This window comes from Talpa occidentalis, unplaced genomic scaffold (genome assembly GCF_014898055.3).
Source record: "Talpa occidentalis isolate TD23 unplaced genomic scaffold, MPIMG_talOcc4v2.1 talOcc4.13, whole genome shotgun sequence".
Taxonomy (NCBI): Eukaryota; Metazoa; Chordata; class Mammalia; order Eulipotyphla; family Talpidae; genus Talpa; species Talpa occidentalis.
Genome location: NW_023601322.1, coordinates 45232306 through 45259674, shown reverse-complemented (window position 1 = coordinate 45259674; position 27369 = coordinate 45232306). Strand labels below are relative to the sequence as shown.

Below are 27369 nucleotides of genomic sequence, written 5' to 3'. Positions count from 1 at the left end.
TGTATTGTCCTTGTTCAGTTTTGGTATTAGTGTAATGTTGGCTTCATAGAATGTGTTTGGTATTATCTCTTCCTTCTCAATTTTTTGGAAGAGTTTGTGAAGGATAGGCACTAATTCATTTCGTAATGTTTGGTAGAATTCATTTGTAAATCCGTCAGGTCCTGGGTTTTTGTTTTTGGGAAGGTTTTTGATTACCATTTCAATTTCGTTGCTTGTAATTGGTCTGTTTAGGTGTTCTATTTCTTCTTTATCTAGCTTTGGGTGATTGTAGAGTTGTAGGAATTTGTCCATCTCCTCTAGATTGTTGAACTTGTTTCCATATAACTGTTCATAGTAGTTTCTGATTATTCTTTTGATTTCTGCTGTGTCTGTTGTGATTTCTCCTCTTTCATTTGTGATCCTGTTTATTTGTGCTTTCTCCCTTTTTTCCTTTGTGAGCATACAAGAACTTTATGCATACAAGAACTGGGGGTACAGGCCAGAGGTGCAGGTGGATGAGAGGATTTACCAAAGACAGAGTGGGGAGCAGAACAGGCAGATTGACTGAAACACACTGCTGAGGGGAACAGCAGGCGAAACAGAAGTCTGCTGCGCTGCCGTGTAGGTTGCTTCCAGGCCGGTCAGGGATCAAAGTAGCTGCACAGGCTGCGGATTGCTTCACAGTGCTGTGCTTAACCCCTTACACCATCAGGGAGGCCCCCAGTATGACCTCATCTTAATGTTACTGTCACCTCTTGGGGCATCAGTATTAGGAGGCGTGGGATGAGGGAGTACTCAAAGTTTATGTGGAGTGATGAGAAAGCATAGAGGGCTACATGGAAATAATGTGCCCCCCTCCATCCAGGGCAATCTCATATTTATTAGCATCAAGGATAAAGGTGGGGCAAGTAAGTAGGTGATGTGCATTCATGGGGGAAGCAATTATTGGGGATGTAAATTGGGGTAGAGTAATCAGGGGTATCTCCTGGGGGGTTCCATTGCTCCTGCTGATCAAAGCTTGTTGTCTCTATTCTAATATCTGCCTGCTGTTATCAGCAGATGCCGGTGTCCTGATACGTTCTTCATACCAGGACTTTTGCCCTTGGTGAGAGGCCCCTGCATGACCCTACACCCAGCTGACAAGCAAGAACTCTGGGCACCAAGACAATATCCCCAAGAACAAGGGAGAGGGAGACTGCAAATATCTTTTTTCTATATAAGGGTTCACAATGAATTTCCAGTAGACTTGAAATTTGGAGTGGTATTCAATAGAGTGCAGACCCTTTTTTTTACCCTCCCTCCAAGTTTTTATTTTCTTTCTTCTAGAATTTTAATCAGTTATAGATAAGCAATGAACTGGCTATGTTCCTATTTGGTTTTGATGAAATTTAACAAATCATTTCTTGTTATGTTTTTCTCAGCATTCATGAATTATAAGGTCATCAATTACTCATGAAGATAGATAATTTTAAACATACTTATTAGTCAAGTTTCATGTATTTTGTTGGACTTTTTGCTTGTCTTTAATTATCTTGCTCTTTGTAAACTTGTTTGAACTTCAGAGGTCAGTCAATGCCTTTTTTCATAACCTCTAGTGAATTATTTTAGTTCATTTTTAATATGCCTTTCAAAGATAGAAAATATTTCTTTTAACCAATTTTTTTCTGGGTTTAAAACAACAGGGGATTTTGAGTTTGTGTGGCTGTATTTTTTTGATGCAGATATTTACAGTCACCTGGCAAAGAGGTCCAATGAGAGAAATGTGAGCCATATACTATATCATGAAAAGTGGCAGTGCCATTCCTACTTCAAAGTGAGTAGTGAGTGTACCTGCAGATCCTTCTTACTGAGTTCCATTGCTACAGACCAAAAATAAGATTTCTGTGTCTCTCCAGGGAATCAAACTATTTGGGGGAAATTAAGCAAAAAATGTAACATTGACAGGTGTGAGCAATGGACTAGAAAGTAGCAAGCATGGATATTGTTAGGAAGCTATTGGCATAGTATCATACTACAAAGTGACATGACAGTAAGTACCAGCATCAAAATCACACAGCTATTGCTTGAATGTCTCCATTAAGCCCATGCCACATTTTCTGGTTCTTGTAACATTCAGCTTCCCAGTCCCAGGTACCACATTCCTTTTTGAGAAGAGGAAACATCTTATAGGGGGAGTGTATTAATGCAACATTAGTGAAGAGGATGGACAGCATTTCCAGGGGAATTCATTCCAGGACACTTAAATATAAAACAACAAAAATAAAGCAGAAAACCAAAAGCCCACAGAAGTGTGCCAAAAGTCAAAAAGATACTTTAAACCTTCAAACTACCATGTTTGATAAAAACTTATGCATCTTTTTTTTAAGATTATTTCCCAGATATTGTTTTGCATTATATGAGTTCTGAATCACTAAGAGAATGACAAAGATCATTTTTAACCTCAAAGAGAAAATTAATCGGACAATCCTGTTTCCTAAACACTATATTTACATAGAAAAAACAAAAGTGATTAATGTTTTGCATTGAAGAAATCAATGTAATACAGACATAAACATAATCAAACTATAATATGACAAGTCAATACAGCAATTGTACAGAAGACAGAAATTCTATTCTTGTAACCGTCTGAGCAAGCTTCTCACAGTGAGATAAAATAATTTTCAAAAGAAAAATGAAGAAATTTTTCTTGTAAAGCAATTATGACACCTGATAGGCATCAAGTAAAGTTCATAATATACTTTAAAACGAACGGTTCTATTTGTAAGACATCATATTCAGTCTCTGTAAAGATTATTTTATTTGGTCAAGGAATAGAGTGGATCAAAAATGCATTATCCTTATACATCTTTTTTAAAAAAGATTATTTATGCATACAAGAGCTGGGGTGTAGGCCAGAGGTGGGGGGCGGGTGAGAGGATTCACCAGAGACAGAGTAGGGAGCAGAACAGGCAGATCTACTGAAATACACTGCTGAGGGGAGCAGAGGGTGAGACAAGAGAGGTCTGCTGCACCATGTGAGTTAGCTCCCAGGCTGGGGATCAAACTTGTGCTGCAGATAGCTTCATAGTGCTGAGACTTACCCCCTGTTCCACCGGGAAAGCCCAAGACTTATGCATCTTTTATAATGGATTATGTGCATGATTTGTAGGCATTTTGATAAAGAAGTGGTAATTATGAAGAGGCAGTATAAATTTAATTACAAATGTGTCTATTGAGTTAACCTCATTTGTTTCTATAAACATGGGAGAAGAGATAGATATAGCTCAACTTTAAGTAATTTTTTTAAAAGATTTATTTATTTATTTATACAGGCACTGGGTACGGTCAGAAGTGCAGGAGGGTGAGAGGATTTACCAGAGCCAGAGCAGGGAACAGAACAGGCAGACTGATGAAATACACTGCTGAAGGCAGCAGTGGGCACAACAGGAGAGGTCTGCGCACCATGTGGGACCCTTGCTGGGGGCCGGGGATCGAACTGGCGCTTCAGAGGCTGCTGCAGGCAGCTTTGCAGCCCAGCACTCAACCGCTGCGCCACCAGGGGAGGCCCTCAACTTTAAGTAATTTGATCAGCTCATAAAGTATAAGTCTAGGTCAGAAAACATGACCTTGATGGTAGTATAATCAGATGGGATTGCAGGTATTTGAAACTCATCCTTTTTTTTTTAAGATTTATTTATTTATACAAGAACTGGGGTACAGGCCAGAGGCACGGGAGGGTGAAAGAATTCACCACAGACAGAGTGGAGAGCAGAACAGGCAGATTGAAGTACACTGCTGAGGAGCAGCAGGTGAGGCAGGAGAGGTCTGCTCTCATGTGGGTATCTCCCTGGCCGGTTGGGTATCGAACCTCTTCCTAAGGATAGCAATCTGCCCATTCACCAATAGCATTCTAACCACTCCCCAATTCTGCTCAACTACCTGCAGTTCCTTCAAATGTATACATTCCCATACCTCTGGGCTTTGTGCAAATACTATTCCTTTGCCTGGATCAATGTTTTTCTCCTCCTTTCCCTCATTCTTACCCTTTGAATATTAGCTTTTGCAACTCCTTAGGAAGCCATCTCTGACTCCCTGTTTTAGCTCAAGCTGCAATAACAAATAGTCATAGACTGACTTAAAGGATAGCCATTTCTTTTAGCTCTAGAGTCTGGGAAATCTAGAATCAAGGCACCGGATGATCTATGGTCTAGTGAGGGCCATGTTCTAGTTGCAGCCTCATATGGTGAAAAGCACAGAAAGGAAACAAGCTCTGGTGCCTCTTATAATGGCATTAGTCCCATTCATGAAGACTCTACTCTCACAACCTAATCACTTTACCAAAACCTTACCTCCTAATACCAGCACATTGAAAGATAGAATTTCAACAAAAGAGTCTTACAGGGACTCAAATGTTCAGTCCATAACACCCTCCAAGGCTGAGGTTTAGGGTGCACCTTTGTGCTACCACAGGCACACTCCCTCCCTCCTGTGGTCCTGCATTTTTTTTAAAGATTGATTTATTTATGCATACAAGAACTGGGGTGTAGGATTGAGAGGATTCACCAGAGACAGAGTAGGGAACAGAACAGGCAGATTGACTGGCCATGGAGCAACCCACATGACATGGCGGATCTCTCCTGTCTTTGCCCACTGCTCCCCTCAAGAGTGTATTTCAGTCGGTCTGCCTGTTCTGTTCCTCACTCTGTCTCTGGTGAATCCTCTCACTCCCCACATCTCTGGCCTGTACCCCAGCTCTTGTATGTATAACTAAATAAATCTTAAAAAATAAATAAATTTTAATAGTAAATAATTTGAGTGACATCCAGTGCCTGAATTTCTCCCATCAAAAGGCATGGTATACGAGACTGCCATGGTTTTAGAACAGAAATGGAGAATGTAGAAGATTTAACAGGTTTATGAGGGGGGCAATTTTAAATTTGGCTTACAGAAATCCTAACCATGGAAATCATTTACCAGTGTGGGCTATACCAGTGTCCACCAGGGTGTGAAAACTCAAGCCTTTTTCCTAAATTGGATATGGCAAAGATTGATTGAGTGGCTCATTCAGTTTCTAAAGGGTTCCCGTATCAGTTGCTGGGTTACAACCAGACACAGGGCAAAGGCAGTGAAGTGTGCTTGGCAAGAATACATGACCGCCAACCTTTCAGCAGGGCCGAGCCCAATACTAAACTGGAGAGTTTTGATTCAAAGCCAAGCAGGAACGGGTTTGTGGGGAGCACAGTGGCTCACAGTCGCCCTCCTGACATAAAGGGTCCCAACAAGGCTGTTTCCCATCCAAACTAGCCAAAGGTCTGTCCGCTTCAGTGCATCCATGAAAGCCCTTGTAATGAGCCAAAGCGGGGCTCCACCACCCCATGTAGGAAACTGCCCATTCCTCTATCATCCCAGTGATGGGACCAATCAAAAATGCCACCTTTAGGGTCATTCCAGTTCAGGGTCTTGTGGTTTCTAAGAAATTTATGTAAGAGTTTCTTTGGATCAAAAGCTCGGAAATCTGTCTATGTACCACATCTTCTTGATCCAGTCATCTATTTTTGGGCATTTGGGTTGTTTCCATAGCTTAGCTATTGTGAATAGTGCTGCTATAAACATAGGGGTACAGGTGCCCTTTTGAATTAATGATTCTGTGTCCTTTGGGTAAATACCTAGGAGTGGAATTGCTGGATCATATGGAAGCTCCAGCATTAGCAGGTTGAGGAATCTCCACACAGCTCCCCATAGTGGTCGGACCAGTTTGCACGCCCACCAGCAGTGCAGGAGAGTTCCTTTTTCTCCACATCCTCACCAACATTTGTTATTGCTAGTTTTTTTTTTAATATGTGCCATTCTCACTGGTGTATGATGGTATCTCAATGTAGTTTTGATTTGCATTTCCCTGATTACAAGTGATGTTGAACATTCTTCCTTATGACTGTAGGTCATTTGCATTTCCTCTCTGGAGAAGTTCCTTTTTATTACTCAGCAATCAAACAAGGTAAACTCATGCAATTTGCAGCAACATGGATGGAGCTGGAAGGGATCATGCTCAGCGAAATAGGCTGGAAAGAAAAAGAAAAATACCGGATGGTCTCACTCATAGCAGGAACTTACAAAACCTAAATAAGGGATCAGGAAAAAGACTAATTATAATACAGTAAAAATCAAAATCAACAAACAACTATAAGGGGGGGAGGAGAAGAGGGATTAGGGTCAAATTAAGGAGGGTGGGAACTGCGTGGGGAATATAACCAAGATGAAAATGCATACATTGTGCAAAGAGGAAGGGTGATGTAAAAAATATATAAAATTTAAAAAAATTAAAAAAAAAAAAAAAGCTCGGAAATCGGGCGGAAACGCTCTTAAGAATTTGGAGAAAATTCACCGAGAAGGCCAGAGGGGTAAATTGGCTTCGGACAGCAGCCGCAGCTCGTCCCTCCAGCGCAGGGGCTGGTTCTGGGTCAGCAGCTCCAGAGCCGAAACCCGCAGCGCGTCCGCTGCCCCTGCCCGCAGCCCCACCCTGGAAGCGTCGCCGGAAGTGCGTGTGGGCATCAGGGTGGGGTCCCGGCGGCGCCGCCGAATCGGAAGTAAGGTCCGGATTAGGCGGCGGCCGGTGGGCAGGGCCTCCCGATCGCGTCGCCCGCCAGAGAAGCGGGAGTCCAGGAAACTGCGGGAAGGAAGCGCGAGGAGGGGATCTGCGGTGAGCGCGACCGAAGGCGGAAAACCGATCGCCGCGCGCGGCGGAGGAATCTGACTTCGTGGCTGCGCACAGCGACTTCCGGGAGTTTCCTCCGCGGGGCGGGCCCCTGGCGCTTAAAGGAGCGCGTCGGCTGGCAGTGACGCGCGCGCGCGAGACCACCGGCGGGGCCCCCCCCACGTCCCACGGTTCCCGGTGGTCCCCCTCTTCACTGAGTGTGTTCACATGTTTTGCTCAAGTTCTCACAGCTACGAGGGGGCAATTCAAATGAATCCGTATGTGCCTCCACATTAGACTATCCGCTGGGGCTTCCAACCCGAGCAGACGAGGTACAGCTGTTTTTCATGAAGTTCCTCTTGGGTATTAGGCATCGCACACAACCCCACGGACTCTTTCCGCCCCCGTGCCCCCAGCGAACAGGAGACGGTTCCCAGAATAATCAAGCTTACTCGGCTACCAAGTTGATCGGAAAGGGAGATAATGCTTCCTAGGTGCCAGAACTTTTGAAGATGAACTTACACTCCGGTGGTGGCAAGGTTCATAGGGAAAGACCATGTCTAGAGTGATGCCATTTATATTATATTAATGGGGGTGCGCACAACATATGATCAGTTACAATTTACATACCCTGGCTGCGAGCTCTGCAGCTAGTTTGCCATACAGGTCTGCTCTAATCTTACCACTCAACTAGTCTCATTTTTTTCAACTGTGCCATATACCAGCTATTGGCTTCAGCCGTGTGTGTGTGCAACCAGAATTTTGTTATGTACACATACTACTTGCAGGTTGCCTTACTGAGTGGAATTCTACCAAGAGGACTCCAGGTATTTTCCAGTATCCAGACTTGAGGCACTGCAGAGATGGACACCATGTATCCTCTGGTGCCAGAGCCATCTAAGATAAAAATGAGGTTAGAAGATTTCGGTAGGGAGTACTGATGTGTAGGGGATAGTCCATATTCATGGACTAGGAAACTCAATAACACACTTTGATGAGTAGTCACTTTTCTGCAAGGAACATAATTTTTTTTTAACTTTTAGAGATATGAACTAGTACTTTCTGCTAGAAGTTTCCATTCGTCAATTTACATGGGTATGGTAGGTTTTGATTTTGGCTTTTTATTGATTTACTTGGATTTTATGGTTGGAGACTTTTGTAGTAATAAGTACATTAATGCAATATTGTATTTATATAAATATATTTCCTAATGAAATGACAAGTCATAAATTGTGTTAGACATTTTGAAAAGCAAAATAATTAAGCTATTTGATATCAGTAATTAAAGATATATGAACCTTGAGAAAGTAAAAAGGGCGCCAAAAAATTGGCCTTTGGGTGGTAAAAATTTCTATTTTATATGGATTTATTATGGAAAATAATTACTTTATATATCTCTGGATTTTTTGAAAAGATTTATTTATTTATGAATACAAGAGTTGGGGTGCAGGCCAGAGATGAGGTGGGGGGAGGTCAGAGGATCCGTCAGAGACAGAGCAGGGAACAGAGCAGGCAGACTGGCTGAAATACACTGCTGAGGAGAGCAGCAGGCAAGACAGGAGAGGTCTGCCTCTCCATATGGGTTTCTCTCTGGTCGCCAGAGATTGAACTCATGCTGCAGAGGCTGTGGATTCCTTCGTAGGGTGGTGCTTAACCCCTTGAGCCACCAGGGAGGCCCTATCTCTGGATTCTTGAATGGCTTAATTTTATTATAATTTAAAAAATTAAAATGAAAGAAAAAAATTAAAGAAATATAAAAGAAATACTTTTGATTTGTGACATATTAGTAATCTAAAGGAATTCTGGAAACAACAAAGATGAATAGTTTAACTCAGAATAAACAGTAGTGTTATTTTATATCTCGAAATTATTCTTCGTTGTTGAGGAAGACAATACATGGTTGTATTCAATTTAGCTAAAAAAGGAAAACCATTTATGGAGTCAGTATACTTTATACTTTATAGGATTACTCTTCAGCTACAGATAGTATCATGACGTCACTTAGAGTTTCAGAGTCTGGAAACGGCTTAGCGTTTTAAAAGAACATGTCTACAGGAGTCTAATCAGTTGGGGACACAAACACAGAATCAGCAGCACACTTGGTTTTATTTCTTAAAGTTTGTTGTTTTTTTTTTTTAGCCTTAAGTTTTTTTTTTTTTTTTTTCTTTTTATATGGATCTACCCTGTTATGGTTGAGACTCACTGTGTTTCACTCATTTACTTAGTCAAAAAAATTTCAGGGATGTCTGTAATTAAGTGTTATGTGTGATGAAAAATAGTATTAGCTGATAACTGTACATTTTTCTAAAATGGTTGTAACGATTTAGATTTTCACCAACACTTGGCATTTTTAGACCTCTTAAGTTTACCAGTGTAGTAGGAATAAAATTTATCTAATTGGTTATTTTAAATGACATTTCCTTGATTACTAATTTGAGCATGTAAATGTTTAATTTTGTTGCTAAATTAAAGCATATTTAGTAGCTGAATTCTCATCTGAGGTCCATTCACCTTCCCTGTGTAGGAATTTCAACAATTTAACCTCTCCATACTTTAGTCTCTCTTTAAAATGAAGGTAATGATGACATTCATTAAGTTTAAAGAAGATAATGTACTTAAATCTTTTAACATAATGCTTGGTACACTGTAATGATTCAAAAATGTTAAATAGCTTTTGTTATCTTGTTTTAAAGTCCTCAGGAGAAATTTACTGTCTTGAGGAATTTAACATTTGGGTAATCCTTCTGGAAGCTAAAGGATGTTATTTCAAGGCTCTCTGTTGTGCATGATTTTTTAAAATTGAAGATGAAATTTTCATAAAATAACAGTAACCATTTGAAAATGAAAAATTCAGTACTATTTAGTGCAGTAGCAATGTTGTGCATTTTTATCACCCCCAAAGGAAAGTCTGTACACATGAGGCAGTTCCTCCATCCCACCAGATGCCCTGGTGACACCAGTTTGAGTTTTGTCTGTAGAAATCTTCTTATTCTGGTTATTTTCTATAAATAGAATCATACAGTATATGACCTTTTTAAAAATTCTGGCTTCTTTCTCTTAGCATATGTTTTGTAGTTTCTCACATTGTACCACGTATCACTACTTACTCCTTTTTATGAGTGATACATGTTTTCTTGTAAGTATATACAGTTTGTTTATTCAGTTGTTATGGTGATAGACATTTAGGTTGTTTCCACCTTTTGGCCACTATAAATAGTGCTGCTTTGAACTTGTATGTACTTGTGTGACTACTTATTTCGAGTTCTTTGGGCATCTACTACAAGTTAAATTTCTGAGTTTATGACACATGTATGTTCAACTTTTTGAGTAAAGTACAAGTGTTCCATTTACCCCACCTATCATCAACACTTATTATTTAACAAAAAGGTGTAGCTATCTAGTGGGTGTTGAGTGGTACATCATTGTACTTTTTTTTTTTTTAAGATTTATTTATTTATGCATACAGGAACTGAGATACAGGCCAGAGGTATGGGGGGGTGGCGAGAGGATTCACCAGAGACAGTGAAGAGCAGAACAGGCAGACTGACTGAAATACATTGCTGAGGGGAGCAGCGGGTGAGACAGGAGGGATCTGCTGCACCATGTGGGTAGCCCTCTGGCCGAGCCGGGGATAGAACTCATTCTGCAGAGGCTGTGGACAGTGCTGTGTTTAACTAACCATTGCACCACCAGGGAGGCCCCACATCATTGTACTTTAGATGAGCATTTCCCTAACCATTAATGATGTTGAGCATCTTTTCATGTTATATACTTGCTAGCAATTTATACATCTTTGGAGATCTGTCTTTAAATTTTTTGCCCATTTTTAAATTGGTTTTTCCTTTAATGGTTGAGTTGTGAGAGTTGTTTATACATTCTTGATATTGGACCCTTGTCAGTTTTGCTAATCATATATTTTCCCCCATTCTGTAAATTGCCCTTTCACTTTCATGGCACTATTATTTGATGGATAAACTTTTTTTTAAGTGAGTCCAGTTTATCTATTTTGTTGTTGTTGTTTGTGCTTTTGGTATCATATCAAAGAATCCATAGCCAATCTAGTCTCACAAAACTTAGCTTTATGTTTTTTTTTTTTGAAAAGGTTTATGGTTTTAGCCTTTGTACAAAGGTTGTTTATACATTTCAAATTAATTTTTGTTTCTGGTATTAGGTAAGGGGTCCAACTTACATTCACATATGGATATCCAGTTGTCTCACCATCATTTGTTGGAGAAACAATTCTTTTTTTTTACTATTATTATTTTTTTAATATTAGAAATCAATTCTTGTTTATAAATTTTAAAAAAATACAAAAAGATCACATAGAAACAAGTTGGGATAACAGAGTTGCTCTCTTTTCAATCCATAATATCTTATGACTATTACTGCCTTCATATTTCTGGATTATAATTACAGATATAATTATTTATATACCTTTTTCTTAAACTATGAATATCTTGATCTACTCCATCATATTATTTCTTTTTTTAATTTAAATTTTATTTTTATATTCCCCATACAATTACAACCCCCTTATTTTGACCCCAATCCCTCCCCTCCCTGCACCCCCACCACCCATAGAGTATCTCTGGTTCATAGTTGTTTGTTGATTTTGATATTTTCTTTCTTATAGTTATTCTTTTTCCTGGTCCCTTATTTAAGTTTTCTAGATTCCTGCTATGAGTGAGACCATCTGGTATTTTTATTTTTCTTTCTGGCTTATTTTGCTGAGCATGATCCCTTCCAGCTCCATCCATGTTGCTGCAAATTGCATGTGTTTATCTTTTTTGAATGCTGAGTAATATTCCATGGTGTATATGTACCACATCTTCTTGATCCAGTCATCTATTTTTGGGCATTTGGGTTGTTTCCAAAGCTTAGCTATTGTAAATAGTGCTGCTAGAAATATAGGGGTGCAGGTGCTCTTTGGAATTGATGTTTCTGTGTAGATACGATTCTTTATTAGTGGTCTTGGCATGCTTGTAGGAAACCAATTGGCTGTAGATATATAGGTTTATTTCTGTAGTCTCAATTCAATAGAATTGATCTATATGTCTATCTCTATGGCCAAATTGATTAACCACTGTAGGCTTTTTTTAATTTTAATTTTAATTTTTTTTCCAGTGGCTTCTTTAGAGTTTTCTACATAAAGGGTCATATCATCTGAGAATACAGTTCTACTTCTTTTCAATTTGTATGCCTTTTAATTGCATATTTTTTGTTCTAATTTTCTTACCTGCAGTGCTAAAGAAATATACAGGTGAGCATCCTTGTCTTGTTCTAGTTTTGGAATGAAAACTTTAGCCTTTCACTACTAATTATGGTGATAGCTGTGGGTTTTTCAAATATGCCCTTTATCAGCTTGAGGACATTTCCTTCTATTCCTAGATTATTGGGTGTTCTTGTTCATGAAAAATAATGTTGAATTTTTGTCAAATTATTTTTCTCTATCAATTAAGATGGCCATGTGTTTTTTTCTTCTTCTATTAATATTTTTATATATTGAACCCTTCATGCATTCTTGGGATAAAATCCACTGGGTCATGTTAGTCATGTTATCTAATACTTTTACTATGCAGGATTTGGTTTGATAGTATTTTGCTGAGGAATTTTATATAAGGAACACTGGTATGTAGTTTTTTTTTTTTTTCCTTGAAGTGTCTTTGGTTTTAAGGTGAAATTAGCCTCATAGAATGAGTTAAGAAATGTTTTCTACTGTTTATATTTTAGAAGAGTTTGAGAAGAGTTAGTATTAATACTTTAAATGTTTGGTAGAAGTCACTTGTGAATCCATCTGGTTCTGAAAGTTGTTTGTTTTTGTCTTTTATCGCTGATATACTTTCTTGTTTCAAGTTTGTTCACATTTCTGTTTCATCTCAGTTTTGGTAATTTGTGTGTTTCTAGGAATTTTTCCATTTCATCTATGTTATCTAATTATTGGTAGACAAAAGTATTTTTAATTTTTTATTATTCTTTTTATTTCTGTAAAATTGGTTGTAATATCTCCATTTTAATTTCTGATTTTAGTTATTGCATCCTTTCACTTTTTTAAGATTTATTTATGCATACAAGAACTGGGGTACAGGCCAGAGGTGTGGGGGTGAGACATTTCACCAGAGACAGAATGGGGAACAGAACTGGCAGATTGACTGAAAAACACTGCCGAGGGGAGCAGTGAGCAAGTCAGGAGAGGTCTGCTGCACCATGTGGGTAGCTCCCTGGCCAGGGATTGAACTCATGCTGCAGGCTGCAATAGCGTCATATGTTGCGTTTGAGCCACTAGGGAGGTCCCATTTCTTTTTTTTTTTTTTTTTACTTAGTCTAGCTAAAGTTTGTCTATTTTATTGATTTTCTTTCTAAAACAAATATTTGATTTGATTCTCTATGTGCTAATCTTCCTTATTTCCTTAAATCTGCTAGCTTGTGGCTTAATTTGCTTGTAGTTTTCCAGTTCCTTTAAGTTAGTTATGGACTGAATTGTGTCCTTTCCCTCCAAATTCATATGTTGAAGCCCTAAACCTCAGTATGACTGTAGTTGAAAATAAGGCCTTTAGGGAGCTAATTAAAATTAAATGAGATCATAAAGACAGTTCTCTTTCTCTGGAGACTAATACATTCTTATTTTATTCATTTCTAAGTCTTCATCAACCAACCAAACATGTATCTTTCAAGTGACTCCTACTCAAAAAAGCAAAAAACAAAAACAACACAATCCTTATAACAAATAAAAACTAGGATCACAATTTTTTGTTTGTCCTGGTTCTCTACTTCCAGATATTTTAGAGGAGTAAGAGCAAATGCATTGAATGACACTGCACACTGCTTTGGACAGTGACACGTTTTTGTAGAGAATGTTCAATTTATGAAATTTATTAAGGTGGGGGGGTGGTGGATGATTTTGCAGTTATCAGCACTGGTGAGGTAAGCTGGCAGACCACAGGTAAAGGTTAGATTTGACATTGCTGCTCTGAATCTGAAGGCTAAAAGTTCATGCAGAATCTCTAGTTGCAACCTGGAAACATAGTTCTTTCTTTGGGAAATTTCTGACATTGTTTGTAAGGCCTTACTCTGAGTGAGACTTACCCAATCTTGGAGAGTAATCTGCTCTACTTAAAGTCAACTGAATATTTTTATCACATCCAAAAAATATTTTTTCAGCAACATGTAAACTACTCTTTAGTCACCAAAGTCTTACCAAGTTGATACACAAAATCAACTGTGTTGACATTTGATTAATTTGGAATACCTGAAGATATTGGAAGAGAATGCTTAGTGGACATTTCTGAGCACTCACCTGAGTGGTTTTTGTTGTTTTTTTTTTTTTTTTTTTGACTCTTTTAGATTCTTTCAGAAAACAAGTTAAATCAGGAATATTTCAAAATGATTATTTCCTTTAGGCAAGTAAGTGCATATCTGTGAGGAGTTTGTTATTCAGAATATATTTGAAACTACTAAGAGCAATTATGACAAAGGATATTGTAACTATCACATAAATAGTTGTTTTTGTTGTCCAAGATGTACCCTTTCTTAAATGTTCACTCTCTTTGGGGGATCATTTATAGCAACTCAAACTGTGAATCAGGAAACAAGAGGTCCCCTGATGTAACATTAAAAAGACAGTGAGATCTGTAAACTATAGGGACCTGATGAATGGATAACCTAGGGGATTGAAATAGCATTTTTAAGTGGGTATATTTTTCTTGCAGGTGTCCCTGGTAGACATTTCTTCTATCTCCTGGAATGGGCTTTGTTTTCATGTGGGACCCATAGTAAGGCAATGGTCCCTTTTGGTCATTTGTCAATGTGTCTGGATCCCCATCTGTATTTACTAACTTTACAGATTACTTAGTGGTGTCGCATGAATAATGTGTGAGTAAGCATATGGAAAGGATTAAATGTGAAAGCATACAGAAAGGATTAAACGTTAGAAAGTAAATGATATAGGTAATAATTCTTTATCAAAGAGATGATAGAATGTGTAATGGAATTCATCAGGGGCCACATGTTGGATTGTGAGTTTTGTACAATATTTACTTGAATTTTTGTATTTTAGGCAAGGGATAGTTTATTGAAATTTAGTTTTCATTGTGAAAAGCAAAACATTAAGGAATTCATTGAATTCAAGGTTTTAATAGTAGAGGCAATAATATGGCTTATGTAACTGTCAAGTTTAAGTATTTCTTTAATAGACAGAATTTTAGGATTGATTTATTGTGAAAATATTTTGATTTATTACAGAAAATAACAATCATGAAAAATGTTGAGAAAATATTTTCTTCTGACCTCCCCCTCTTTTTCTGCTTTCCCTTAAATGTTGATATTTCCCCAAATTAGAACTTTATCTTTTCTTCCTCTATATTCTCTCTCTGTTATTTCAGTCTGGATACTGGCTTTAATCACTTGTATTCCTAAATTTCCTTACATTTGCCTCTAGCTTTCTTCTGATCTCTGGTCTACTAGTCCTAGCTGTTTGGATATGTTAGAAGAATCTCAAAGTAGATATGGCTAAATGGAAGTCTTCATTTTTACAGCTGTATCAAATTTTGCTTCTATATCTCTATCATGGCTAATAGCATCACCATTTTTTTAGGGTTTATTTTAATTAAATTTTTTTGAGGTAACATTAGGAATCCCTCCATTCCTCCTATCATGGTGTACCCACTACCAAATTACCCATTAAGTTAACCGTAGTTTCTAGATAAACCCCAAAATCTTGGTGTCATAATACAATAGATGTTTATTTCTTACTAATTAATGTAAAGTCTAATCAATGACAATATTTATGATAACAGGTGACATATCAGGATTATTCTAGGCATTAGGGACACAACACTGAAAAAGAACAGATATAGTTGCTGTTATTCTGAATCTCATGCTCTAATAACATGGGCAAGTGTCATACAAGAAAATTGGCATTGAGGCAGCATGGTCCCTGAAGAAAGAGCACTTAAGTTGAGATCTAAAGGACATGAAGTCCTTAATGAGCTTGATCTTTCTTGATAGAATTTTGAGATAAGACAAAGGAACCAGGCAGACATAGATTAAAATATCATCTTATTACATCTGATCTTGGCGTTGATTGCTTAGACCTGCGCCAGTTCCCAGACTGGGCTAGCCAACTCATTCCTGTGTCAAGGACCCAACCAGACATAAGAGCTCTTCTGGAGAGTAAAGTCTATTACTAGGACTCAGGGCTCAGGGTGAAAAGGAAGAATGAACATAATTTTCTCTTTCGGCTGCTATGTCCTTGGACATAGACTTTTGTTTTAAACACCTAGGTGTCAGAGTGCTAATGTAACCAAATTTATCTAAGTTCCATAAGATTCTAGTGGTTGTTGAGAGAGCTAAGATTTTACCTGATTTCAGACTTAGTCTGAGCCCATTTTAAGTGGAGATCAGACTCTCTTCTATATCTGTTACTGAAGATGGTACAGACAGGAAGCACATTCTGTTGCTATTATTGACAGGGTTCTTTCCCCAGTCTAATATGTGACACTTGGGTTAATATATGTAAATATATGTCACTTGGGTAAAGGTATGGGGGGTTATATTATCCTTTCTATTTCTGTATATGTTTGAAATTTTCAATGATAAAATTGTAAAAATGTATATACATATGTGACTTCTATTTATATATACACATATATGCCCACATTAATATATTTAAATATAACAAAATATATGTACACAGAGACTAGTATTAATAAGCTTGTTTTATTTATATAAGCTTAAAAAATCAAATTAGTTCAGTGCACTCAATTCAAATATTCACTTATTTAATGCACATTTAAAAATAGTTATGGTCTCTACCAAGTGCTGAGAAAGGTGCTGTGTGGTTGGACTGAAGGATGAATAAAGCATTGGAAACCTCCCATGGAGGGAATCAGTGTGTGATGGCTTATAAGGGAGAAAAACAGATAATCACAATGCCATGTATTATAGTACTAACAGAATGGTAAACGAGGGATTATCTGGATCATGGGAGAGCACCTTGTCCTGCATAGAGCAGGAAGCTTTCAGAAAAAGGTTTGGGATTTGTTAGAAAAAAAAATAGTAATTAGCCATTCAGTGAAGAGGAAATGTCAATAGGTCGTTCTGAGCAGAGGGATGAACATGAGCATGGATAAAGATAGAAGACTAGGAACATCAGGGAGCATCTGTGTGCAGGGAACTAGATATAGTTCAGTGTTGCATAAGCATGAAGTGCAAGGTTTGTAGAGATTAAAAGTTAGTAGGTAGGGTCCACATCACACTTTTAGGTCATATTTAGAAACTTGGATCTTTTGTCTTATAGACAATGTACATTATCAACAGTTTTTCTTTGATGGGAAGTGACATAGCTGCATGGTAAGTGCAGCATTTTCTACAGATAACTCTGGTAACTGTTGTAAACCAAGGGCCAATATGGCCCTCACCTGTTATTGTAGATAAGTTTTATTAAAACACAGTTATGCCATTGCTTATGCTCGACTGCTGCTTTCAAATTCTGAATGCAGACTGGAATTGTTGGGAAAGAGGCAAATATATTTACACAGATGAGTATGAAAAAATAAGAGCAGGAGACCAGTTACCATGCTATTCCAACAGTCCAGGTGAGGAATAATGAGGGTTTAAATTAGGCAAGTCTGAAAAGAATGGAAAGTAGGGCCTCCCCGGTGGCGCAGCGGTTGAGCGCTGGGTTGTGAAGCTGCCCGCGGCCTCTGCGGCGCTGGTTTGATCCCCGGCTGCTCCCCGGCCACCAGAGGAGGGTCCCACATGGCGCGCAGACCTCTCCTGCCGCCGGCTGCTCCCCTCAGCAGTGTACTTCGGTCCTTCTGCCTGTTCTGCTCCCCGCTCTGGCTCTCGGAATTCTCTCACCCTCCCGCGCTTCTGACTGTACCCAGTGCATGTATAAACAAAACAAACAAACAAACAAAGAAAGAAATAAATAAAAACATGCCTCCATTTAAAAAAAAAAAAAAAAAGGGAGACCCCCCCCTAAAAAAAAAAAAAAAAGAAAAGAATGGAAAGTAGCTGGCAATTTTTTTTTAAGATTTATGTATGCATACAAGATCTGGGGTACAGGCCAGAGGTGTGTGGGGGTGTGTGGGGGTGTGTGTGAAGATTCACCAGAGACAGAGTGGGGAGCAGAGCAGGCAGTGACTGAGATATATTGCTGAGAGGAGCAGCGGGCAAGTCAGGAGAGGTCTGCTGCACCATGTGGGTAGCTCCCTGGTCAGCCAGGGATTGAACTTGTGCTGCAGTGGCTGCGGATAGCTTCACAGTGCTGTGCATAACCCCTTGTGCCACCAGGGAGGCCCAGTAGCTGGTAAATTTAACAAATATTTAGAAAATAAAATCAGTCAAGATAAGGGTCACTTGCAGAATTGTAATATAGATAAAAGTGCTGCCACCAACTAAGAGGGTGAGAATAGTGGAGAATGTTACAATGGGAGGAAAGATGACAAAGTCAGTTTTGAGTAAAGTAAGTCTAAGATCCCCTACATCCACCACCTCAGGAAGGTCTGAGGTTGGGGGTAGGAATGTGGATATCTATTGCAGTATGGTGATTAAAAAATAAAGATTATTCAATGGTTTGTTTTTTATCTATGCCAGCATATCCCTGGATCACTCTTATCCCATATAGTTTGTTGCCATGTTGACTCCAGGAGAGATATATATGTATATAATGATTTATTTTATTTATTTATGCATACAAAAGCTGGGGTATAGGCCAGAGGTGTGGAGGTGGTGGTGGTGAGAGGAATCATGAGAGACAGAGTGGGGAACAGAGCAGACAGATCTACTGGAATATACTGTGAGGGGAGCAGCAGGCAAGACAGGAGAGGTCTTCCATGCCATGTGGGTTAGCTCCTGGTCAGAGGATCAAACTTGTACTGCAGTGGCTGCCCATAGCTTCATAGTGATGAGACTTAACCAGTTGATATTTTAAACCTATACTATGTTGTCAACAAATACTTTTATTTGTTGGATGTTGTGTGGATGGAATGGAATGGAAATGGATCCCTATCCATTAACTCACCTGAAATTAAGTAGAAACTTTTTGACTCATATCCTCGTGTTATAGCTTGAAGATGGGTTCATTGGTCATTTTCCTTCTAGTATCACAGGGTTACTGAGGTCCAGGCCATTGCCCTCTGTGTTTGTAAAAAGAGAAAATGAGGGCCTCCCCGGTGGCGCAGCTGTTGAGCGCTGGGTTGCGAAGCTGCCCGCGGCCTCTGCGGCGCCCGTTCGATCCCCGGCTGCTCCCCGGCCACCGGAGGAGGGTCCCACATGGCGCGCAGACCTCTCCTGCCGCCCGCTGCTCCCCTCAGCAGTGTACTTCGGTCCTTCTGCCTGCTCTGCTCCCCGCTCTGGCTCTGGTGAATTCTCTCACCCTCCCGCGCTTCTGACTGTACCCAGTGCATGTATAAACAAAACAAACAAACAAATAAATAAATAAATAAAACATGCCTCTGTTAAAAAAAAAAAAAGAAAATGATATTCAGGAGAGAAGAGAACAACTCTATATTCAGTCCTGCTTTGTTTTTTAATCTTTCTTACTTGAGTTTAAATTTTGGCTATACTATTCACAGGCTGTGTGACCTTTGCAAAATTATTTAATTTCTCTGTGCCTCATTTTCCTGTCTTTAGAATGAGAACAATCACAGAATTCATTAAAATAAATTCAGACAAAGAATTTACATACAACTTGGTATCATCATTCAACATGCATTTATTGAATGACTGCTGTACAGATAAGTCCATGCTTAGATGTGAATACTGTGATAATAAAACAGGTAAGTTTCAACCTTTTCTACTGGAGAGGATACCTCTCTTTTAGGTCTTTGAATCTTTAGTATCTAACACTGTTCTTAGTATATAATAAGATATTGAATGATAGGCCTTTCTGCAATGTGTCATTTGACATGTAGGTTATTTTGAGTTGTGGTCATTTAAGGCTCTGCAGACTCATGAGAAAGCTTATCACTACCTTAACCACCTAAAAGAATGAAAATTGGGGGTCTTACCCAGAATTAGGACTTTTACCAGAAATAACCTCTCCATCAGGCAAACCTAACTATACAGCTGGAAAACATGTAATTACAGAGCATCTGGTCATCATGAGTCACCCCATCCTCCTCATGTGAGTTCTTTCCTCTTTCCCTTGAGATTCCAGACCTCTGACCCCCTTCCCTTAGTCCCAAATGGCATATATACCTTATTTTGTCTGAATGTCTTTAGACTTTTTATATTATAGTGGGATCCCCATACATAGGTATTTAAATTTGTTTTTCTTCTGTTAATCTGATTGATGTTAATTTATTATTTTACCAGTCAAAAGAATCATGAAGGGTGAAAAGAAATGTTTGTCCTCTCCTGTACCTTTTCAGTCAAGCGCAATCTACTTCTCCACATCTCCAAACCCTGGCAACTATTACTCTGCTTTCTGTCACTACAACTTCTTTAGCCTTTTCTAGAATTTTATATAAATGGAATCAAACAGTGTGCCTCTGTTGTATCTGGCTTCTGATGTTCAGCATGTTTCTGAGACTGATCCAAGTTGTTAGCTCTATGTGTCACAGTTTATATAGCCATATAATGTTAATGGGCTTTGAGGTTGTTTTCACTTTCTGGCTGTGATGAGTAAAGCTTCTATTCATATTCATGTATAAGTCTTTGTGTGGACACATTTTTCACTTCTCTTGGGTAACCACCTATTATTGGAATGTATGGATTGTAGGGTAAATGTACGTTTAATGTTTTAAGAAACTATCAAACTGTTTTCAATATGATTGTAAAATTTTATATTCCTATGAGTGATGTATGAGAGTTCTAGTTTCTTCATGTCTCAGTAACACTTTGCATTGTCAGTTCTCTTAATTTTCCCCATTTTACTGGGTATGTAATAATTTCTCACTGTGATTTTAATTTATATTTCTCTGATGGCCAATAATGCTAAGAAGTCATAATTGCTTATAATGTTATGGCAATATTATCATGTACTATAATTCTAACACGGTTGGTATATAAATATTTTGGCAAGTATTAGTTGGGTTGTTGTCTTCTTGAGTTGCAAGAATTATAAATGTATGTCAGATATACATAGTGTGAATATTTTATCCAAGTCTATAACTTGCATTTTTATTTTCTTAACAGTGTTTTTCAGATACATAGAAGAAAATTTTAACTTTGAACCACAATTTATCAATTATTTTCTTTTATGATTTGTGTTTTATCTAGGAAATCTTTGTCTATCTTGGGTTGCAAAGAATATCTTTTATGTTTTAGATGTGATTTTTCAAAATAAGTTTAAAAATTAACCAATAAATTTTGATTGCTTATTACATCTACCATGGTCTAAAAAATAACACCATAACTCTCCCAATTCTGAACTGAGCCCTTTAAAAGAGATGAAATGCTTTGAATTAGTGTTTAAATTAGTAAGCGTTTCCAAAGGTAGAGAGTAAATTCATTCTTAAACATACAGCCCAGACGAACAGGATATAAGAACACTCGGTTTCTTAGTGTGGGCTGTCATGACACTTAAGAAAGTTTGTCATTCTTTTTTTTTTTTTTTTCTCCTCTTGTTTTTAAAAATCTCTTGCTTTTCTCAATATGCCACTTTTTTTGCTTTTTGTACCCTTCTGCCTTTATATGATCTTGAAGTTAGTTCTGTTTCCTGTTCCTGCCTCTCTTCCACTAATATTCCTCTCCTATTTCTTTTTATTCTATCTTTATCTCTTTTCTTCCACTCTTTGATTTTTCTCTTTTGAAGCTGACTTCATGTGACGTCCATAAATGGATAGATTTATGCATTCAGAATTTATAAAGTTTCATTTTGTCTGTTTACAGTTTTGAAGGTGAATTGAATGTTAGGTGAGTTGAACATTTTATGCTTCTTATTAAAAACTAGCCGACGTGGCTTTAAGGTGAATGTTGTCCTTAACATTGATTCTCCCTCTTCTGTCATCAACATTTTTTGGCAATTTGGGAGAACATTTTGGTCCAAAAATGGACAAAAGTTCTTCAAGCAAAATTAGATATTTTAAAGGAAAAAAATTATAAAATTTTAACTGTTCTAATGTACTTTTTCAAGTAAGGAGGTTCTGCTGATGTTCCCTTTCAAAAAACATAGTTGTTATAGCATCCCTCTTGAAGCATCTCAAAGGACTCGTGAACAAATTCATAAAATGCAAACTGACAGAGACATTGTCCTATACTATTTAAGCATGCAAAAATACTTTAATATTTCCCATTTCTTTTTCTAATGTATTAGTCATTATTTTTATTCTTCCTTTCCCTTTGTTTCATCTTCTATCTTCATTTCTTTTCAATTCGTGCTCTTTCCCTCTCTGTATATTTTTTTAACAGCTCTTACAGATTGGAGAGTACAAGATTAGGTTTTCAATGTCTTCTACCTCATTCAGTATTTCTATTTTTATATTTCTTTGTACCATATTTTCACATTCCTTATCTTATTGCTGCTTTACTTCACGTCTATACCCTATCTTAGGCCCAATTCAGTGACTTCGAGCAGTTCTTAGGAAAAGAAAAGAGATTCTAGCATTTCATTTTTATATTACTTGAAACCTACAAGTCTAGACATTTGGAAACAATTATGGTTTAATGCTTCATAATGAAAATGTTTCTTTGCAATCTATTTCAAATGTGCTTAGAGATGCTAAACTTATTTGAAATTTTATTTGGTTGAATAATGCCTTTTTTTTTTTTTTTTTTTTTTTTTTGGTGGGATCCTCGCCAGTGGCCAGGGAAGGAACCAGCACTGTAGAGGCTGCGGGCAGCCTTGCAGCCCAGTGCTCAACCGCTGCGCCACCAGGGGAGGCCCTGGTTGAATAATGCTTTTAAAGTAAGTATGGACTGGGAAGAATCAGGTCCTGAGTGGAGCCAATGTGAGTTGCTAATAATGGGAACAGTGGGAATATTCTAGAATGGGTTTCAAACTTATCTATTTATTTAAATTTCTAGAGACAGAATAGAGTAAATAAATATTAGCAGGAATGGATGGGGATGTGGTAAAGTCTGAGGGTTGTAACCCTAATCTGCCTTTGGTATTTTCTTTGGAGGCTCTAGTGAAAATAATCAACATTTCTTAGTGTATCCATGTTCATTTTTTTTTTTGTTATGAAAAATTATCCCAAGCCTCTAAGTAAAATATTTTGTTCTATTAGGGTGTGTGTGTGCATGCCTTCCAATCATCTAATACCTTGTCAAGTATCTCTATAGTAAGAGTGCCCAGTTTGATAATTCAGCATCACAGCAAGAAAGTCAGGGCATCAAGTCCAACTTGGTTACTATCTCGCTTCCTATCACTATTCCTGTCATTGACTGGAAATAAAGGTGCTAGAATGAGGTAGGAAGTGGTAGCCATGGCTGCTTCTCTGGTAAATGACTAAGTAAGGAAGTTCTGCTTATGTTCCCTTTCAAAAAAACATGGCTGTTAGAGCATCCCTCTTGAAGCATCTCAAAGGACTCATGAACAAATTCATAAAATGCAAACTGACAGAGACATTGTCCTCTACTCTTTAAACATGCAAAAACACTTTAATACTTTTATACTTCTCTGGTAAATGACTAAGTAAGGAAGTTCTGCTGATGTTCCCTTTCAAAAAAACATGGCTGGTAAATGACTGGTAAATGGTAAATGACTATCTCAAAATGCAATGGATTATTTGAGTAGAGAGTTGAGCCACCCCGAGTGGGGATATTTAAAAAGAGAAAGAGTCAAACTGTATTGAGAATTGAAGTTTTAGTTATAGGGACTAAATAAATGATCTATTAAAAAATCTGGCTCATATGGTAGACTTAAAGGGAATTTTCGTTTTCCTATCAGGTATTCTTTTATTAAATTGATTGCTTACACTAAGAAATAAAATTCTAGGGCCTCCCTGGTGGCACAAGGATTTCAGTCTCAGCACTATCAAGCTGTCGCCAGCCACTGCAGCATGAGTTCCATCCTGAGCCAGAGAGCTAATCCACATGAAGAGGTGGACCTCGCCTTTCTCTCAGGCTGATCCCCTCGGTAGTGTATTTTAGTATAACTGTCTGTTCTGTTCCCCACTCTGTCTCTGGTGAATCCTCTCACCCCCTATACCTCTGGCCTACCCCCCAGTTCTTATATGCGTAAATAAAAAATCTTTTAAAAAAAAATAAAAATCTAGTGACATTATAAGGTATTTAAATTAAATGAACAGAATAATAACACCAGTGGTAGTAAATATTGGAGGTAATATTGTTGAATATAGATTTTACTGATGAAGTAGCATAAAAATTATTACAGTGTTGTCTTTGACCCATTGCATTGGTTTTTACTAGATTCCATTCCCTTTTATTGTCACAACAGGCTAATCAAAGGCACTTTGGGATCATTTTCAGCATTCTTTCGATTACTGTCTTAGACTCTGGCTACATTGGAAGCCTATGGGAACCCATCTAGGTTGCTTCCTTATTTAACAGTTGGAAAAATGTGCTCTGAGGTTGGAGATATAAGTTATTTCTTTTGTTTTAAATGCTGATACATCTAATACCTTGCTATTCAAGATAGTAAATTGAATAGCAACATCTGCAGTACCTGAGAGCTTACTAGAAATGTAAAATCTCAGGCCCCACCCTGATTTACTGAATCGTAATCTGTATTTTAAACAAGATCTCCATGGATTCATATGCACATTACTATTTGAGCAGTACTGATCTAACATACTTAATTGCATCCCTCTAGGGTCTCATCTATTTACAAGAGTCAGTGATTTCCTGGAATAGATGTAATTGGGTCTGTGTACTCACTTGTTTAATCCATTAGCCCATTATCACATTTAATCTTGACAACACATCTTCTAGCTATCTTTTTTTTAAAGATTTATTTATTTATGCATACAAGAACTGGGGTGCAGGCCAGAGGTGTGGGAGGGTGAGAGGATTCACCAGAGACAGAGTGGGGAGCAGAGCAGGCAGACTGACTGAAATACACTGCTGAGGGGAGCAGCGGGTGAGACAGGAGAGGTCTGCCGTGCCATGTGGGTATCTCCCTGGCCAGCCAGGGATCAAACCCGCGCTGCAGAGGCTGTGGAGAGCTTCACAGCGCTGTGCTTAACCTCCTGCACCACCAGGGAGGCCCTCTTCCAAGTGTCTTAATCCTTATATTGCAAAAGTTAAATAAGTAACTTATCTAAGGTTATATAATTTGTAATTGGTGGAGCTGTTCTAGCTGTGTCTGACTGATTCCAAAGTCTTTTTTTCTATTTCTATATCAGTGTTTTTTCTTGAACTTAGTTTTGAGTAATTGTTTATGAACTAGGAGAATAAAGTTCATTAAGAAAAGGTTGTAACCACTATGGAGAGCTGTGTGGAGATTTCTTGACCTACTAAACATAGAGCTTCCATATGATCCAGCAATTCCACTACTAGGTATTTACCAAAAGGACACAGAAACATCAATTCCAAAGAGCACCAGCACCCCTATGTTTATAGCAGCACTGTTTACAATAGCTAAGCTTTGGAAACAACCCAAATGCCCAAAAATAGATGACTGGATCAAGAAGATGTGGTACATATACACCATGGAATATTACTCAGCATTCAAAAAAGATCAACACATGCAATTTGCAGCAACATGGATGGCGCTGGAAGGGATCATGCTCAGCAAAATAAGCCAGAAAGAAAAAGAAAAATACCGGATGGTCTCACTCATAGCAGGAATCTAGAAAACTTAAATAAGGGACCAGGAAAAAGAATAACTATAAGAAAGAAAAAATCAAAATCAACAAACAACTATGAACCAGAGACACTCTATGGGGGGTAGAGGGCGGGGAGGGGAGGAATTGGGGTCAAAATAAGGGGTCACAATTGTATGGGGAATATAAAAATAAAATTTATAATATTATATATATATACCATAAGAAATAAAAAAGAGAAAAGGTTGTAAAAGGGAACCCTTTTGAGTATGTTAAAAGAAATGGATGATTTAAATGTTATTTCAAATATTCACACTTCCCCTGATGGTAAAGCAAAGAAAACAGAGTGAGGCTTCACTGATCCCTAACTTTTGTGTAACTGGGGGATGTGAGAGGTTTGCATCCTGTCATGTACACACTTCATCCTGCCCATCAGCTGACGCGCATCTTGTGACTGCTGAGACAGGTCCCATCTGTTCCAGCCTCTGTTGAGCCAGGTATTAAGAGCAGTACTGGTTGTGTTATGTTGAGATTGCCCATATGCTTTCATGCAAACTGTAGTTCAAGAGCTGTAAAAACTACTTGCATTTTCAATTTATCAGATGGCTTTGAACAAAATCAGTGCCAATAAGGCTATTTGAATGCTATATATTTGCCAAAAGAGTGTAGAATTATGGCTACAAACTAGATTTTTAAGAAGTATTGTATTTTTCAGGATAGCTATATTTTCCAGGGAGAGCAAGTACACAAAACCCATACAACATTGGAAATAATCCCTATTACTCTTTGTTCTTGGAAAAAACATTCAGCTGCAAAAACAGAGAATAAAACCCAAAATGACTGACATCTGCTTTTATATGGAGGATCCTGTGACGCTTTAGCTCTGGGGTTGGAATACACATTGGCCTGTTTGAAGTTGGATAACATCTAGTGTGAGCTGTCCACACTGCACAAGCATTACTTGGGGAACTATATAGTGCCTTAAAATGAGCAATAGATTAGAATCATGAAATGACTGTGCAGCCTGACCCAGTATTTTTATAGTAGACCTGGATGTATATGGATTGGGGCTTAGTTTTCAGCTGGGTTAAAGTAGGGGAAGCAGTAAGTTTTCTTGATTGGTTTCAGGGTTGTTCACACACTGGTGATTCATCCTTTCATAGGATATTTTTTTGTGGGTGGAGACTTGCATCACTGAGTTCTCTTTTTCTCTATGCTGGCCAGCCCTGCTTTCCCTGAAGTGATAACCTTGAAGGCTTTTAAACTTAGGACCTTTCAGAGGCCAACTGGTGGCCTGGGAGGAGGCCTAGTAGCGATGCCCTCCGTATAAGCTTCATAATCACCCAGTTCTTCCCTCCTGCTCTCTTCCTGGTGTTGGCAGAAGACTAGAAGTCGGGGGAGAGAGGAGAGTTGGACCCCAAATACCCATTAACTTGGAGATCCCACCTTTCCTTCCGAGCTAAACCAACTTGAGTAACTGAGAGTCAGTTTTGAGAGTAATGCTCTTTGAGTAAAAAAAAAAAAAAAAAAAAAAAGACAAACCCGTGCTAAATGTCAGTTCAATATCCACCGGGCTAGCAACAGCAGGTAATTAGAAGCAATTAGCTGTCCCCTGCCGGGAGGCTGGGCAATTACCTTTTCTCTCTTCCTCTTCCGTCCTTCCTCCTTCCGTGGAAGCGGAGAAAGTGTTTTGCTCCCTAAGCAGCAATGTACGCTGCGCTGGCACACGAAGGAGGGATGAACTGAGCAGGCATTCCGTCTCCTCCTCCTGCCGCCGCGGTGGCCCCCGGCGGAGCAGTGCATTGTGGAGGCTGAGCGCGCCGCAGCGGCTGAAGCTTCGGCCCCGGGAAGACGCTGCAAGGAGCTGTCCGAGGTTCTGACCGGTGACCGGCCGGAGCCTTACACCGGAGCCCTTCAAGTCCTGATCTTCCGCCCGTCCCTCTGTCTCTCCTTACCTGGGGGCATAGCGGCTGGAGGAAATCATGGTATTCGCTCCAGGTACACCTGCAGTTTGCATTTTCACCAGGTGTCCAGGCGGGGAGCGGGGGA

The 27369-nt window shown here is 38.6% G+C and overlaps 1 long non-coding RNA gene across 1 annotated transcript; it reads left to right on the top strand.

The window, feature by feature from the left end:
* The first annotated feature begins 6791 nt into the window (after positions 1–6791).
* On the top strand, positions 6792–22494 carry LOC119243821 (uncharacterized). The gene is made up of 3 exons (XR_005124839.2): positions 6792–6981; positions 19283–19428; positions 22395–22494. It is a non-coding gene; the product is annotated as an uncharacterized LOC119243821 (long non-coding RNA).
* Positions 22495–27369: the final 4875 nt, after the last annotated feature.